Source organism: Ambystoma mexicanum, chromosome 12 (assembly GCF_040938575.1).
Source record: "Ambystoma mexicanum isolate Mex_15411 chromosome 12, UKY_AmexF1_1, whole genome shotgun sequence".
In the NCBI taxonomy this organism is placed as follows: Eukaryota; Metazoa; Chordata; class Amphibia; order Caudata; family Ambystomatidae; genus Ambystoma; species Ambystoma mexicanum.
Window position 1 is genome coordinate 1,021,492,093 of NC_090936.1, and position 13,154 is coordinate 1,021,505,246.

A 13,154-nucleotide genomic window follows, 5' to 3' on the forward strand; every position below is an offset into this window, starting at 1 on the left:
TTTCTGAAGGGAAAATCCTAATTTTTCCCAAGGTTTAAAAACATGCATGTCTTGTATTTGAATAAGAAAGTGATTGCTTGGCGCAGTGTATGCGTGTATTGGTTAGAAATAACCTTAGAGATAATGTGAAGTAGCACCAATAAAAATAATGAGGTTTTGGCTGTTCTGCATATCAAAGAGCATTTTGGGAAGATAAGAATGACCAAAGAGCTTTACATCTGTGAGAGTTGCATGACTGAATCACTAAACCCCTAAAGCACGCTGGGTTTGGTACGCATTTCCTTTTTATTTTTTAATTAACTAAAGTCACCCTAACAATAAAACGTTTGCAAATACCAAGCATATATAAACATCTTTTTATTACATTTTGATGAAAAAACAATTAAATCAACACAATACATCAACAATGTGCATGGCTTTCCACCGAAAAAGGGTCCTGTATCAAGAGTACCCTCCATTCCCACCGCCACCACCATTTGTACCCTCCCTCTCTCTAAGTAAATCATAGCATCAGATCCATTCGTCCTTCCCCATTTCACTCATTTGTGACCCATGTCCATTTACCTAAAGTAGCAGCTACCCTGGACAGGTAGCACACAACGAATAGATTGACCTCCAATCAACAGCATCACTTGATGTATGAATCAGCAAGTTCCCTTATTTAGTCTGCTTGTGTGGTTATACCACATCTCTTCAACCCTGCATATTCCTGTGTAGACACCTTCAGAAACATACCTAGGCTAGCCTGTTTGGCAGGCGATCTGGCCGCTTTCCAATGCATAATCATCAGTTTGTGTGCCGAGAATAGCACATGTTAGCCAAATGTCTCACATTGGGATTTGCATGCCAGTCTGTATCATTGGTACCAAAGAGCATAAGCCCATGGGGGAAATCAATGGAGGTGTCTGGGACTCGAAAGATCATAGCATGTGCGTGCTTCCAGAAGTCTAGGATGACCGGGCACACCCACATGATATGGCCCCGAGTGCCCAGTCTTCCACATTGTCGCCAGCATGCAGGGGAGCGTATCATGCCCATGTGGTGTAGTTTGCTGGGGGTGTAGTATAGCGGTTGAATTAGTCTGTATTGCATTTCTCTATTGAGTATATTACATTACATGGCAGAAATAGTCTCAAAGTAATCATAGATGTTGCCTACATCAATTGAAGTATTTAAGTCGCTGGACCATTGTGCTGTTAGGGTGTTGTTACGTTTGGTGTTGTTAGGGGTGCAGATAGTGTAAAATTAGCATAGCCATGGATATTAAGTAGGGTTCCATCCCATTTCCTGTTCTCCTGTCGGGGGGGTATCTTTTAATGATTGTCTGGAAGTGTTTGCTTCAATCACTCCCTGTATAGTGTGATAGTGTATCCACTCGGTATTGCAGAGATGAAGTATTCTCCCACATAAAAATCGGCTACACAAACTTCCGACCACAAGGAGTCCTGGTACTTGTGTAGGACATGGTCATGACCTATAGATTGGATAGCCAGCACACTGATCCAGGCAGGGTCAGCCCAGGAATCCGCTCCCACTAATCCCCTTATTCTATACCATTGGGTCAGTGCTGAGCCTAGTAGCAGATGTGTTCTAATGTGTTCTGGCCGGTTTGTACCTTGGAATGGCCCGAATTTCAGCTGGCGTATATGGTGACATCAGTGAGAGTTCAATTTGACGCCAACTGGTCAGGTCAGTCATGTCTAGCCATCTTTTTCGGCCTACCACAATTGAGCAGCTTGATAATAGGTGCGCCAAACTGGTACCGCTAGTCCACCATCGTTTTTGGAAGCTTGTAGAATCTTTAGCCCTACCCTGGCCTTTTTAACCTTCCAGAGGAATTTGGATAGTTGTTTTTCCTTATCCTTATACATTTTCTGTGAGAGAGCGCATAGAAGCATAAGTGCAAGATAGATCAATTCCGGGAGCGAGTTCATCTTAAAAGCGCTAATACGTCCCATCAGTGACAGTGGCAGCGTGTTCCATCTTGTAAGATCCTCAGTTATCTTTGCTACTATAGGTGTGTAATTTAGGTTTCTAAGTTCCTGGATGGAGGGGCGATATGAATCCCTAAGTACTTGATGGAGCGCTGCTGTAAACGAAAGGGGGCAACCCCGCCAGAGTCCCATGGTATGTCCGGTCTCATAGGGAGAACTTCTGATTTCAACCAATTCATCTGATAGCCCGCCATGGGGCCAAACTTCTGTACCGGGTGGCACAGGCGTGCTAATAACATGCAGAGTTATGCACACAGACCAGTAGGTCATCAGCGTATAAGGATATCCTATTCTCCTCTGTTCCCCTGATCACACCATTCAAGGATGGATCATTCCAGAGTTTCTCCACCAGCGGCTCTATGGACAGTCCGTACAGCAGTAAGGGAGAAGGAGCACCTCTGTCTGGTGCCTGAGTATGGGGTAAATGTATCAGAAGTATTTCCATTTGTGGTTACCGTGGCTTGGGGATCGGTGTAGAGTAGACGTATATACCCTATGAATGTTGGTGGGAATCCGTAGGTTGTGAGTGTATTGAACATAAAGTCCCATCGGACCTTATTGAATGCTTTTTAGGGGTCATTGTTAGTAGTAGCTTATCGGGGCTGCCTTTTCCCGCAAGGACATGTAATAGATGCCGAACATTATCCACTGAATTGCGGCCTGTAATAAATCTGGTCTGGTCCTTGTGTATGAGTTGGGGGAGTAATTTGTCAATTCTACAAGCTATGCACTTAGCTAACATTTTGGCATTAGCATTTATGAGTGAAATTGGCCGATAAGATCCACAGTTTTCAAGGTCCTGCCCTGGCTTGTGGTATACGATAATATTGGCCAGCATCATCGAGTTCAGTAGGAGTCCCCTAGTTGATGCTTCAGCGAAAACCGATTTGAGCAGTGGGGCCATAAAGTCATTCATTATTTTATAGACGTCTATTGGTATGCCATCCGGGCCAGAAGCCTTCCACCCGGATAATGAGGCGATAGCGTGGTAGATTTCTTCTACCGATATTGGTTGCTCTAATTCTGCCTTTTGTGAGTCGCTGATTGAATATAAATGGATTGAGGCGAGAAACTATGTAACATTCCCAGGGGCAAGTGGGCTTGGCTTTGCATATCATTTGCAGTAAAATTCCTCAAAGTGTTTGTTTATCTCTTCTTCACTTGTGATCAACCTCCCCTCCTTATTTCGGATGTTGATGATTTGTTTTGGAGGCCTGCCTGGTGCAGAGGGTGAGTGCCATTAGATGGAGCGGCTTGTCCGCATCCGGGTAGTAGGTCTGCGACTAGCTAGTGAAAGACTTCTGTACTTGCTAAGTTGTGATCTGCTTATGTTCCCCTCTGAGTCTATTGAGTCGTGTGTAAATTGTGGGTTCCCGGGTCCGCTTATGTTGGGTTTTTACAAGTGCTATGTCTGCAACCAGACCGGATTCTCATTCCCTCCACCCCTTTAAGTTTATGAGCCCAACGTGATACACACTGCCCCCTACAGAAAGCTTTGAAAGCGTCCCAACAGGTAACAGAGGAGTATCCCAGGACTAGATTGCTGCGCCAGAACAGGTCTATGCCCTCGCCCAATTTCCTAACAAAGTCTGGGTATGTGAGTGTCCTTAGGATCAGGCGCCACGATGGCCTAGCCAAGGGCATGTCTGCTATTTTAATGAGCAGGAGCAGAAGGGTGTGATCTGATACCGTCATTTGAAGGATTCAACATTGTCGGACATGGGGCTTAATATTTGCCGGGGCTAACCAATAATCCAGACGAGAGTACAATTAACGGCAATTAGAGAAAAATGTGAAATTCTGACGAAGTGGGTCTAGGTGCCACAATATATCTGTGAGTTTTAGGTCTGACATGAGTGCAAGTAGGGCACAACACTTGCGTGGGGTAGAGGGGTTTAAGTATTGTGCCTTGGTGGTCTAATGTTATATCCAGTATTGTGTTCCAGTCCCCACCAATAACCGTGATCTTCCCCATAAACAGTGCGCATTTTGCGATTACTTGTGTAAAAAAAGCGGTTGTATCTCCGGTCGGGCTTAAATATTTAATAGGTTAATAGGTTGTTGTCGCTTTAAACAGTGGATCATAGCATATCTGCCGTCCTTGTCAGTGATGGTGTGCAGTGTGCTGATTGGGACCCGTTTGGAGATTAGGATAGTGATGCCACTGTTGCCCCAGTGGGGTGAATGGACTGCTGCCCCAACCCAACCCTGTTTTAATTTCCCCGAATCAAGGGTATCGAGGTGGGTTTCTTGAAGGAGAGCGATATTACATTGCATATCTCGTAGATAGTTAAGAACGCATTGTCATTTGATTGGGTGCCCAAGGCCCTGCACATTAAGAGTTAAGAGGTGTAGGTCGGCCATAATCATGGGGTGTAGTCATGCATCGGCCAGGACTGGGTGAATAGTGTATATTCAAGCCTCCACCTAACACCCTACTGAGGATCATTTGCCTACCCGCTCCACCACAAGCCTCCTGACAATCTCTCCTTTGCCTTGATAAAGACTACGGTCGAAACGCGCGTCAGCTTGTTGTTTCACCACTCCTGTTACAAGATGCCACATTTGTCATGCTATATCTGAAAAAAAAAAAAAAAAACACCATGTACAAAAACTCAAGACTGGAGTGTCACTAAATTTTAACAAATAGCAAGGTTATTAAATATTGGACCTTCAAAACTGCCAGCGCCCACACCAAACAAGATTTTGTCACCCCACCAAGTACCAAACCACTCGGGAACCCAGGAGTTTGCTTTCCAGACAAACCATGTGCCAGGCTGCAGGCAAGACCACAACCACCAATTAAACGTGCGCAGGGGACCGGCTGTCCTGACACTAAACTCCAAACCCCCTGAAACTACTCCTCAGATGTAGCCCGCTGCCCGACTTGATGGCTGTGAGGAGGCATGGTGACAGGCGGCCTTTCGGGCCTTTTATTGCTGATGAAAAGGCCAATTCATAGCCGTCGAGACTCGGTTTAGACAGAAACCAGGTCTCTTGTAGGCATAGCACGTCAAACGCTCCCAGTTTGACATTGCTCGCAGTGGTCAGGTGGCCAAAGCCCCTAGTGTTCCAAGAGCCCATTGTAATTTTGATGTCATCTGATAAAGCGGTCTTCAATTTGTTTCCTGGCCTCAGGTCTACTGTCTTCCCAATGTTTACTGGATAGTTGTTGTTTTTTTTGTAAATGATGAGCCCTTGAATTCCAGGTCCATTTGTACTGTTGTTGTTCAAAGTCTTTAACTTGTGATTTGTCCCCTATAATGTTCTGCTTCATCCCTCTCACTGATGAAAGGTCTTGGTCAAGAGTTATTTTTAATAGAGGGAGCTGACCTTTTGGCTTTCTCTCGTTATCTCTACTGCTGACTTGAAATACCTTGTTGTTTATAGTACACGTTCTGTGTGTTGGCATGTCTTCTTTTAAGTCTTACGTTGTCGGGTATCTCTTTTGTTCTATTCTCTTGGGTGGACAATGTTGATTTTGCGCTGGATTATGAGGTCTTTTTTCCGGTGACTGATCGCGTCTTGGCGATCTTTCACTCTTTCTTATTGTTTTTGGTAAGTGATTCTTTTGGATCGTCTCTCTTGTCACTATTTTGTTTCCTTTCTGTTTGATGATTTTTTATGATCCCTTCTGAGTTAGTTTCTATGAGATCATAACCCAAGATTCTCAAATTCTCAGTGGTTTTCAGTAGCATGTGCTTCACTAAGGGCAAATCAATATGTAAGTATGAGCAATTTCTTCACCCTTTTTGCATGGGCTCTACAATCCTTGTGTCATCGGGGTGGAGGTGTCTCAGACTTGGAACACAGTCGAACAATTTCATTAATGTTCGTCAATTTAAAATCAGATTGTCTTCCTTCTTTGAAATTCTTTCTATCTTAAATGTTCGTGTGTCTTGAATGCTGATCTCTCGATCAGGTTTGAACCTCCCTGGTTAATTTTTTCACCTTCCTGTCTCCTTTGATGTGGTGTTGTATGAGTACAATATTTTCGATTTCCTCTCCTGTTAGTTTCCCGGTGTTCTCCCCGTACACTTTTGGATTCTTTTTTCGTTTTGTCGAATCTTTGTTTGAAGGGGCTCAATAGTTTTCACGATCCCTTCTTCTTCTACTTTCCAGCTGGCTTTTTGTCTTATCGTAGTGCCAAGATTCTTTAGTCGTGGCTCTGTCTTCCTCAGATGTTAATATTGGTTGATCTCCATGTATCAATTTGCGTTTCTCATCCATTGTTAGGAAAGTCGGGGACGGCATGTCACAGATAAAGATTTTTTTTTGGATTCTTATATTGAAGCCTCTTCCATCTGGTCGTCCGCTTTCCTTTTTTGCTAGGGCGCCGGCGTTAATTCCGATTCCACTTTGTAAAGGCTTACATTCATTAGGTCCACAGACTGCTCCTTCTCTTCGTCGTCTCTAGCTCTCTCTAGATCGTTTCCATTGTCTTGACACTGATTGCCTAACAAGTCTGTTGTTATCTGTTGAGCGTTCTGAGGTAATCTATTTTGAGTCTTCAAGACCACCACAGCTTTGTCTTTAATCCTATTGGATGGCTGGCTTGGGAATTTAAATTGCCATCTTTCTCGCTCGTTGCCGCTTGGCTTCCGTACAGTTTGTGTGAAAAGATACCGTATGATGCCATTTGTGGAGCACTTTTCACCCATTGCGATCTTTTTATAAGATCGTGGCTAAACATGGCCACTATTTCGATCTGAGAGGGCAAGGTAGAGAGTATGGAGCCATTACCTTTGCCTCTAGCCGTAGAATTCCGGTTTGTCTGACGGGGGACTGTCGTTGTTTTCCCTGTCTGCTTGTTTTGCTTTCCTTCCCCAATCGATTTGCTATTTGAACGTGTATCCTTTTGATGGATGGATGTTAGATCTGCTCTTGACACCATGGTCTCTTTGGCCAGAGTTGACCTTGTTACTTTCTGTTCCATTTTTTGAGTTCTCACAGATGTACAATTTGTTTTCTTGTGGGCAGCATTGTCACAGTTCGTTATCTTCTCCATTATCAAATCTAATGTTATTGTGGTGGATTTGTCTCTTAGCTGCAGTTTGTCACTAGTTTTTGCCATAACATATCCCTCAAGATAGGACAGTTTGGTGTGCATTAGGGCTGTAAGAGTAGTGTGGTCCTTCAAGGTGTCATTCAGTGCCTCATACAACTTGCAAAAGGGAGCAAGTGCTATTGTGACTATCGCCATAATGGACATTAAGTCTGGTTTCTTTAATGGTGATTCTTTTGGTGTAGGGGTTGAGATTTCACTCAGACGTCTATTCTGGGGCTGCATTCCTTTGGGCTTACATTGTGATGTAGTGGTCTCTGAAATATTTCTTTTCTTCAGCTCTCTTCAGGATATCATTGATTTCTCCTTTATAAAGTTAGTTGACATCTGGATATTGTCCTTGACTGTCCAGTTTGAGTCATCCAATGAGATTTGTCTACACAAGTCTCTGGGCTCATGATCAACCCTCTCTCCAGAGTAGGGCAGTTGTTTCTCCCGGAGCTCTTGCAGTTTGTTGTTTAGAATCTCACGAGTCACTAGAGGTGGGTAATTTGGTCCCTTGTCGTTCATCTCAACCGTTCTAGTAGTGGTCAGAGGTGCTTTAGGGACCTCAAAGTCTCTTGGTGTTATTGTGTTGTCTGTTCAATCTTTTGCTGGAGACTTACCAAAATGCCATTTTTCAGTCATTGGAGTTTTTTTAGTGTAATCCACCATGCATCGAGTCTCTCCTTGCGTTACTGATGTTTTTTCTATGCTGTTTAAGCTTTTTGTACAAGGTTATGTTTCTCCTTATGGACTTTCTGATATAATCAGTATGTTAAGTCCTGAGGAGGCGTTCAAGGCTTCAAATCCTTCGATGAGTTCCGCCTCTGAAATGTCCTCTGCGCTGGCACTATTTGAGGTTGACTTTTTCTTGAAAAAGTTTTCGAGTTGGTTTGACAGCAGAAGTTTTTGACGGGCCGGAGAAAGGAGGAGGAGAAAGGAGGAGCCTTGCTCTGTTGGCATTTTGCTCTAGGCACCACATTTCCTGCTTTCTTTGTGTTCTTGTTCCCTCTACGTTGTTGCGTGTTTTGGGTTCTGTCAGAAGTTTTCTTTTCCTTTTTTGCGTTGGGCAATCCCTTATCTTTGCTGGTCCTTTTAGAATTGACTAAAGAAGAGTCCTGGGGTTTTGACATTGTCATCAAGGTCTGTGAGTCTGCTGCTTTCATTGCTGGTTGTTCGGCAAGTAATGCGGGAACCATCTGATTGACCCGCGTGCACTTGTCCCCCGACTCTCGGGTCTGAAGGTCTTGGTCAATACCACCTTCCTCCCCGTCATTTCCTCTTTCCTCCCCCTCTGAAATGGTCATGTGCAGCTCAGTTCCTGGTGGACTCGTTAGGTCCTCTCTTTCAATCCTTGGATGTACATTGATGTTTATGGTCAAGTTCACTGGAGTCGGGTGCAGATTAGAGATGCTCGTGGTCGGTTGTTGCACATTAGCAAAATGTTTAACTTTATTTTGCAATGTAGTCTGGGAGTAACTGGCGTCTTTGTTAAGCAATACCAAAGTGCTAACCCCGTCCGTCTTTTACGGGCCGTGCCACCCACTTTAAGATTCCTTGTGCGGGCGGTGGAGGGGCGCTCGCCGTAACAGGACGTGCATCTAGAGCGACAGGTGAAGGGGGCATAAAGGGAAACGTGCGCATTTCCAAAGCGAGCTTGGTTATTTTTTCATCCTCAGTTTGTCGTTGCGTGGTAAAGAAGGACTCAAATGGGGACTTTTACAATGATTGAGGATGGCAGTTTTACACGCTTCTGTCCCTTCCTTCAAGCTCCCTCTCTTACCTTGAGCGAGAGGAGTGTCCACCGTCGATGTTGTCTTCTCGGCGGGTTCTCGTGCACCTGAGTCTGTGATGCGCTGGCAGCACTTTGCAGTGTCCGACCTTCCTCCTCCACATGGCACATCACTCCGGAGGCCACAGACTGCCAAAGACTGCAGTTCACTCAGCAGTGCACTCCGCAGCGAAAATGCTGCTTTTGAAAGAGAGAGTGGGTCCTCCCACAGTTGAGTAAAAACAGCAAACAGACTTGAAAAAGCACTGGAATCAAAAAAGGGTGACTGCCAAAGACTGCAGTTCACTCAGCAGTCCTCTATTTGAGTGTGAACATAGAGAGTGTGAGTAGTAGCAGTAGAGGGGGAGTAACAGAGGGGTAGTGGTAGTAGTTGCAGAAAGGAAAAGGAGTGAGCAGTACACCATTTCCCTTGGTTCTATGATAGCGGATTCCCTTGTATGTACTTCCCCCTGGGACTTGTAAAGCACTTCGGTTCCTCCCTGATGCCAGGCCAATAAACACCCAAATAACAATGAAATAATATTAATCTGAATAATAATAAAAGTAATAATAATGATATGAATAGTAATAATGATAATACTAATAATAATAACAATAGCCTTACACTTGCTTCTAAAACTAAAGAATTACATTCAAAAAGACCCGTTTGTCTGTTGCACAAAGCCTCCATGACTGAACATCTGGCTAGCTTCCAAGGTTCTTCCAACTATGCTCACCCTTCAGATGTCTGAGATTGGCTAATTTAATCCTGTTAAACCTGCACACAACCAGGTACAGAAGATATAATGGCCAAACCCTACCTGCTCAGGGATCCACTGAGACAACATTCTGACACACCTGCGGGCAGAGGATACTTTACATTTTGCAAAAATGCAAAAAGATGTTTTTCTTCTACACAGTCTTTGATGACAATACCCTCTCCCAGTAGCATTGCCTGTCGTTCTCATGGTATTGACAAGTGACTTCATATCATTGCATTACCATTCCTAACTGGTCAGATGCCTAAGACTGCTAACATCACTTATTTATGTTGTAGCCTCTTGGGGGTTCTTGCATTTAAGGCTTTTCCCTCAAGTCCAAAGTACTTGTAGATGATGCCATGAGCCCATACATTATTGTCCAAATACTGAGGCATTTGTGCTTTGTACAACCATTCCTACAGGCCACCCTCCTTCCAATGTGTCACAACCGAGCACTCTAAGGTTACTATATATGAGAATGTGGCACTACAAAAATCCTACATTGAAAAAATAATGCAACAGTAGAAACAGGCATTTGATCAATTTCTAAAACAATATTAATGTTTACTATATGTGATCCTTGGACAACAGCTATAGCTACCGTTACTCTGCATTTTCACATAAATTCAATGGCATCTGGCTTGTTGACACTGGGTTGAATGAAAGAATGAATGAATGATCTTCCATTTATAGCGCGCCTATACACAAGTGTTTCAAGGCACGACAAGTCAAAGGGGGGGAGGGGACTAGGGAGGACAAGACAATGATCTTAATAGGCCAAGTGACATTGGGCCTCATTCCGGGTCTGGCGGTAGCCATGCCTGGAACAAAGGTATGGCTGCCGCCGGACCCGTGATTTTACCGGCATCCGCAAATGGGCAATTACTGGGTCATGCTGAGGTCGGCGGACCAGGTAATTGCCCATTCGCGGGTGCCAGCAATGCATAACGCTGCCGGTGCATCCACGAGTTGTGCTTGCGGGTGCCGCAAGCACAACTCATAGTATGGCGGTACGGTAGAAACGGTGCCGGTAGCGATACTGGCGCCATTGTTGCCTTACCGCCATACTTGTAATGAGGCCCATTGTGATCGCTCAAGTGCGAGGGAGAGGGAAGCAGAAAAGTGCCAGGTGAAGGTGCAGGGGAGAAGTGCGGGACATAGGATCAAGACATAGACAAAAGAGTGCAGCCTACTGGTGGCAGTACAAGGGTTAAGTGCAGACAAGTGTTGGATACGTGCAAGTAAGGGGACTGTAGGGATGCAGATACAGCCCCCAAGTGCAGGGTTGCCAGGAGGCAGTGCAGGTGTACAACTGGGAGGGCAGAGACCTGGGCCGTAATTCAGAGGGTGGCTAGGTAACCAGTGCATTATCAGACAGGAGATCAGCAGGGTAGTGGAAGAGAGAAGGCAAAAGCAAAGAGGAAAGCCTTGAGCTGCTTCCGGAAACGGAGATGTTTCTGCTCAAGTTTCAGAGAAGAAGGGAGGCTGTTCCAGAGGGAGGTGCTGGCAGAAGAGAGAGATCTGACCCCAACTCGTTGTTTAGCAAAAGCGACTGACCCTCAGGGAGTTGGAGGTGTAAGAGCAAAGGGCTCGAGAAGGAAGATACTTCTGAAGAGAAAGCTGGAGGTATTTTAGTCCTAGGCACCAAAAGGCCTTGTGGACAATGCAAAGGGTCTTGAATTTGATTGTTGCAGCCACTGGGAGCCAATGGAGACATTTCAGTGCTGGAAAGATACAATCACTGGGCTTGAGGCTAAGGACAAGTCTCACAGTCCTGTTCTGGATGAGTTGCAGAGGACGGAGAGTGGAGGAGGAGATATTTAAAAAGTGGCTGTTACAGCAGTCAAGTCTAGAGATAACCAGAGCTCTGGAGACAGTGAGCTTCTATGGGAAGGAGAGGAAAGGGAAAATACCTATGAGGAGGTGCTGTTGGTAGTTTGACTTCTTAGAGATGTCGGAAATGTGAGGGGATATTGATACTGATATTTTATTTCTTTTGCGCTCGTACACAAGTGTTTCAGAGCGCAACAAGGCAAGGGAGGGGAACAGGGGAGAACAAAACAGCGATCTTACTAGGCCCAGTGACATTGAGATCGCGCAAGTGCATGGGAGAGGGGGAGGGGAAAAGTGCATGGAAGGGGGCGAAGTGGAAAATGCGAAGCAGAGGAGAAACAGATCAATAATAATAAATACATAAATAATAAAGGCAACAAACAGTGGTAGTGCAGCCAGCAATTTGCAAGTCCTAAGAATAAGGCAGCAGATAGGGTAGGTCTGATAAGTGCAGGAAGAAAAGGGCGGGGCTGTTTGGGTACAGATACAGACCCCCGTGCAAGGGGTGTCCCAGAGGCAGTGCGGGAGGGAGGCAGGGTGAGCAGGTACCTGGGCCTGGAGGACAGAGGGTGGCCAGGTGCACGATGTCAAGAGAGAACAGATCAGCAGGGGAGAGGGGGAGCAAAGGCAGACGAAAAGAGGAAGGTCTTGAGGTGCCTCTGGAACCAGAGATGGTTCTCCTCAAGTTTTAGAGTCTCAGGGAGGCTGTTCCAGAGGGAGGCCCCATCCGACGACAGAGATCTACCCACAGCTCATTTCTTTGAAAAACGACTGATCCTGGGGAGTTAGAGGTAGAGGAGTGAAGAGTTTGAGAGGGGAGGTATTTGCGGAGGGATAGCTGAAGGTATTTTGGACCCAGGCCCCAGAAAGCCTTGTGGACAATGCAGAGGGTTTTGAATTTAATCCTTACATCCATTGGGAGCCAATGGAGAGATTTCAGAGCTGGAGAGATACGGTCCCAGGGCTTGAGGCCAAGGACAAGTCTGGCAGTCCTGTTCTGGATTAGTTGTAGAGGGCGGAGAGTAGAGGCAGGTAAATCTAGAAAGAAGCAGTTATAATAGTCCAACCTAGAGAGCACCAGAGCTTGGGATACCATGAGCGTCTGGGGGAAGGAGAGGAAAGGCAGATTACCTCTGAGGAGGTGCAGTAGGAAGTTTGACTTTTTAGAGACCTCAGAGATGTGGGCGGAGAAGGAAAGGGTGGAGTCAAAGATGACTCTGGGGTTCTTAGCCTCGCAGGTGGGGGTAGGAGGAGGGCCAAGATAAGCCAGCCAGAGAGTGAGGGGAAAAGCAGGTGAAGGTGTGACAATGAGGAGGATCTCAGTCTTGCTGGCATTCAAACAAAGATCATTGGCGGCACACCAATCTAGAATGGCAGTTAGGCAATCAGAGATGAGAGAGGGAGAGGAGGTGGTCGAGGGCAGCCTGAAAATGAGTTGAGTGTCATCAGCGTAGCAATGGAAATTGGAGCAGAATATGACAATGCAGTGGGCGAGAGTTGCCAGGTATTGGTTGAAAAGCCAGGGTGAGAGGTTAGACCCCTGGGGAACACCACAGGTAGAGAGGAAGATAGATGATAGGAAGGACCCAAGTTGGACCTGAGAGGGTCGATCAGAGAGGAAAGGGGTCGGCCAGGCCAGAGCCTGATCAATGATACCCAGGTTTTAACAGAGACGGTTGAGCAGGATGGTATGGTTGACCGTGTCGAAGGCAGAAGAGAGATCGAGGAGGATGAGGACAGAGGCAATG